This window comes from Galleria mellonella, unplaced genomic scaffold, assembly GCF_026898425.1.
Source record: "Galleria mellonella isolate WM207_F2 unplaced genomic scaffold, CSIRO_AGI_GalMel_v1 utg165, whole genome shotgun sequence".
Taxonomy (NCBI): Eukaryota; Metazoa; Arthropoda; class Insecta; order Lepidoptera; family Pyralidae; genus Galleria; species Galleria mellonella.
The window spans coordinates 2,002,056-2,008,055 of NW_026442009.1; positions in this window are offsets into that span (position 1 = coordinate 2,002,056).

Genomic DNA, 6,000 nt, shown 5'->3' on the forward strand with positions numbered 1-6,000 from the left:
GTTGTCTAAGCTTTATATGAATTGTTAAAATTTTGTATATATTTTATAATAAAAACATTAGTTTATATCATTATGCAAACTATTTTATTACTCTCTATATTCTTAAACTGCTACAAATAATTAATTGATCAAAACTATTTAGATTGTTTAGCACTCAAGCCTAAATACACAATTATTTACTATAGTTACTTAACCCGTTTTACATAACATACCTATGTATGTAAATGTTATCTAATAATTTTACATATATATTAATACATAATAATTATAACTCATTTAGGTATTGCTTTCATGTTCTCCCAAGAGTTAATGTTTACGCATGTATAGATAGAGTATTATATCTTATTTTGCATTAAACTGCAAATTTCAAAGATAAAGGGGAATATGTTTTGAATTAGTATTTAAAAAAATACAAATTGATTTTTAAATCATTATTTTCCTACTATTTTTATTTTTGCATAGCTGTTAATTAATAAAACTCGTGTTGTTTTCGAATGTAAATTCCACTGTGACAGATGCCTGCTGTAAATGACCCCACGGTGTGCTTTTAGATTGAATGCTTCCGTTCTGGAAATTTTGGCTCCCGTGAACGAACAGAGACTCAATTTACATGATACTAACGATCTGTCCCAGTTTTGTACGGGTACCTATTAGAAATTATAAATACGGGCCTTACGTAAAAAATATATAAATTACAGGTAAACCTGTATCAATATCCGTTTGGTGTTTGGAAACAAGCGGAGAAACTTATAGATGCAGACTATAAATTTGTTTTACACTATTTTGGTATAAACTAATTAAAAGTTATAAATGACTAGGCTGACTAGTGATTAAATAATCACAAGTATTGTATTTTGTAAATACACTCATTTTAAAATACAAAGCAACTGTGTAATTGCAAAACTACATTCAAATAGAAAGATAGAAAATGAGCAATGCATGAACATTCTACTGCTCTCCATAAACGGAGATTGATATTAAATTTTATTTTTTATACCACGAAGGTGAAAAATAAGCATACAGCTCCTCTGATGGTAAACAGTTATTGTAGGTTATGGACGCCTGCAAGTGCGCGTTGCCGACCCTTATTTCATGTTTTTCTCTTTTGAATTGTATTATTCATTATTTTCTTAATCGCGTCTCATTTATATCTTATCATAAGATGAATAAAAGTAATAACATATATTCTTACTCCGTCACCACACAGAGATTTTAATTGCTTGTTCCATAAGAAATTGCAACAAGAATCTGTTTAAGTAGTATAGAATAATATCTGTAGCGCTGCTACCATCTGTGAATCCACGCGCACAAACCTACGAGAAAAGCTTAAGAAAAACTTATTGTTACTTTACACGGTTAGATAATAATAAAGATAAATAACAAGGGGAGTTTTGCAGGTAATTCTTCCGCTAGTGTACACTGTAGACATTTCTTTAGGCGAGTGACAGCAACGAACAAATTTTCCGCATGGTTCCACGTTCTTTATGTATTATCCCAGTTGCTTCTATTATGGCTTATTTTACGTCTTTTTCGCAACTATAATATAAATTATATTACAGCAGTAACAGCTGAAATAACAGGCAGCTGGTCATTATTAAGTTTTATGTTTTTTTTATGCAAAATGGCTATTATTTAATATTAGAAATTATAACCAATAGATAAAAATAAACATATATACTTTTATAGTTAAGTTTTAGGGTAAAATTTATTTTTAATGTATATTTAATATATATTTAAATTTATAATATATATTTTAATATGACCAATAAATGTTTATTTTTTTCTTTTTACTTCTATAATTGACATCGTGATAATTATTTCTCATCTTCTTCTAATTATTCTGTTTCTGGATAGAATTACATAGAATATTCTCAATTGTACAGTCAAATTAAGCAGTTACAAGGAATTTACTGACATTTGAACCTTCAACCGGGTACACAGGTATACAGGGCCTTACATGTTTTTCAAATTAACATAAAATCGCTGCGAGGCTGTGATATAGCTAATACTAATACTAAAGTACGTAATCACTACATACAAAGACTTCCGAATGAAGTCGAAACAATTCTCGGAAACAACAAAGACAGTAAGTTTATAAAATTCCCTTTATACATATACTATTTATAGACATCTGTAAAAAATGAACATAAATTTTAAGTAACAATGTGTTTCGCAAAAAGAACGGCTTTAATTGTAGTAAAATCAATTAGTTATAGTAGATTAGTCTTGAGATGAAAATCATAACTAATTTACTAAACCGATTGTTATAAAATTTCTATGAGATCAGTCTCAAAGAATATTTTTTTAAATAAAAAAAAATCTAAATCGGTTTATAACGAACTTGAAAAAATGCAGCAGAATTGGAAACCTCCTACTTTATGAAATCTGTTAAAAATTAAAAAACAAAAAAAAATCTGTTTCTGTATTTGATTATATCATTATAGAGAAAGATTTATAAATAATAAATTACAGCTATAATTAAGGTATAATACATATACGTACCGAATAAATAACTAATTCGTAAAAAATACGTAAGTTAATTTCAATTACCATGCAGACGAGTGCCTAACTAGCAAAATATACAGTTTTGTTTCCGATATCTGTTAATTACTAAACTATTTAATTTGTTAACCTGCAATTACTCTATTCATACGTAGTATCTAATTAATGTAATATTCTAGGAATATAATTTTATATGACAAGTATAATCAAATATTATTTGTCTACAAATATTACTAGCTATATCTCGCAGCTCCGCCCGCGTGAATCAATACATAAACTAGTGAACATAAAGTGCTAAAATATAACCTAACTCTGTAGTTTTTACGTCAAAGAGTAACAACATCCATCATACATTATTATTTACTTTCGCATTTAATATATTAGTAAGATTAATGTGTAAGTGAGTTTATTACTTCTTGACGCCTTAACAGCTCATCACTAGATATAAACATACTATTTGAAATGAAGAAGAATATAGGATACTTTTTATCCAGGTTGTAACGGTTCGTCATATGTGTAAAAATACATTTAACGCCATTTTGTGGAGATGTGTTGAACTTGCAAGAAATTTAAATAATAAATTAATATTTTAATGTTTACAGAAAAATGTATAACGCTAGAAAACGATTTAACAAAATTAATACTATATGAACGTCCATTTAATATTAATTTATGATATTTGATATTGATGCATTGTTAAATAGATGTTCAAAATGGTTACAGTAACTACTTATCATCATACACTTATTTTATGTACGTAGGCGGGAAGAATTTAAATTTATCTCCTGACTAGGAAAAGTAATAAAAGAAAGGATACGATTGCATGTCTATCCATTTCATTAGTAATGAATGTTATAGTAGATTAAAATTTATATTATATATTTAATGAATTTGATAAAACTATGATATTAGTATATGTTTTGATTCTAAATGATTTTGTTTAGGAATAATACAATTATAATTTATGAAGGTAATTGGATGATGTAAAGCGTGGTATTTTGGCACGAACCAATAGAAATAGAGCACATAGGTAACCTAAATTGGGGATAGTCAATAGGAATGAATTGAATGAGGTTTTTGAGAAATTGGAGGGAAAAATGAACGAAGGATAGAGTGACGAAGGAATGACGAGGGGAGACCCTATAAAAGAGCCTGAATGGAGGGAGCTCTTTTCTCATTCGGCGCGACTAACTAATCCAGTTCACACAAACAAAGTTACGGGTAAAAGCTAGTTTATATAAAAGTCAGTTATCTCTCACAAAAAAAACATAACACCTCGGCTATTGGATGCATCATTGGTGGATAATAATAAAATATAAGATACATGTATTGTAATAAACATAAAGAACAATATAGATAAAGTTATTATATGTGACTGTATTCAAATCGAGATAATATCTAAAAAATTATACACAGTGTCCGATTGTCTAAATTGAACTGACGCGAAAATCTCAATTTATTAACACGGGTCGGGTCACCAATTTCCCATATTTACTCATTTCAATATCAGATAGTATATAAAAACACAATGAGTATTAAAACATCTATATACAAATATTATATATACGAAAGGGATTTTTTTGTTACCCCTTGAACCCATACTGCCATTTTATTTACTAATCAATATAAAATTTCGTGTGCACTTACTCAGTATTTAAGAAGCAAAAAGACATAGGCTACATTTTGTTCCACGTGCTGTCACGCATACCCAATCAGCTATACATATTCATTTTTAATAACAACATTTTTTCCGGGTGTATTCTTAACTTTAATAACAACTTAAATAATAAATAATACTGTTATGAGAAATGAGACAAAAGTAAACAGGTTAAAGGCCCACATAATGGAAAATGGTAACCGTCGTCGCAAACTATGAATGTGATTTTTATAACAAACAACCGATTATGAGAGAGCAGAAGGAAATAATTAATTTTTATTGCATTCTATAAAACGTTTGGTAGATATTAAAATAACTCCAATTAAAGACCCTGTTGAGCACAGTAAGTAAGACAACCTTCTTTTTACTTTAAAAATACTTAATGAGTACTTAATTACAAATTATTCAATCATTAAAATCGTTTCACGATATTTTCTTTATTGATATTATGCATTATTTAAGTAATTAAATGCAACTTATTGTAATTATAAATTGCTATAAAAATAATTCTAAGAATCATTGGGTTCTTCAAATAAGTGGTAAAGAGGTTACTTCACGATCAGCAACCAACAATCATGGGCATTATTACCCCTAATACTGCAGACATTCATAACCGCCTACCATAGATCTAATGCTTATTTTTTACCTCAGTGATATAAAGAAATCACTTTTATATAGTTACTCCTTTAAATGAATTCCATAAACTTATAGCTTAACAAGTTTAAACTTTGATGACATTATCTCTCTAAAACGGATAAACTGCAATTAAAAAAGGAAACTAATACCATCATTGGATAAAAGCCCGCTCTAAACTCTTATCCCTTGCAGTTAAGTTATTGTTAGAAATACTATTTATAGTTAAGTCTAAAATCAATATACTAACGACAACTACAGGGGCCTAATCTTAAAATAAATATTTAAGTTACGAAGGTCGGCATTTAGAAGTAGGCACCTTTGTCAAGACCCTCGACCCAAACAAGTACATAATAGCTGAGCTTTCATTGCATAAAATATAAAAATATACCTAACAAGTTGTTTTTGAACATTTGTTTTTTTTTCAATTTGTTAAATTATTAAAGCACTAAGAGGTAATAATGAAAATGACTTTCAATCATTTCAATAATAGCTATTGTCCGCAGCTTTGCACATATGGTGTCATTATTCCCTTTAAAGATAAAATTTTCAAAAATCCTTTCTTAGCAAATAAAATCAATCTATCTTTTAAAATGCAGCTTTCTAGATATAATAGTTTTAGCTGTACTTTGATATTCAGTCAAAATAAACGATTTTGTATGTATATACTTTAAATATAAATACTCTGTAAAAGAAAAATATCAATATGCAGGTTAAGATAATATAAAACAAGGTATATTTATAAAGGTTTTGCAAATATCTCTGGTAGGGCAGTAAGGTATTATGTCCTTAGAAGTAGCAATGCATGGAGGTTTTCATGAGCGACACATGATCATGTCTATTTGCAATTACCTTTTTCTATCATATTTGCCACTCTTAAGTAATAAGAAATCAATTGTATTATACGTTTATCAACACTGTAGTGAATACCTAACATTATTACATTATACTAACTATATCCCGCGGCTTTGACCGCGTAAAATAATACATATAGTATCGGTATGTGTTTAGTCGGATATAAACTACTCATTTACCTAATTTAATTTAAATCTGTTTAGTAACTTTTGCGTGAAAGAATAACAAGCATACCATTCATCCAATCTTAAAAATTTTTGCGTTTAAAATATTAAAAGGGTAAATTTATAGCTTGATCAATAAGTTTTGTTACTCGCTTACAACACGATTTCAATTTTATATCAGCTTCGTGT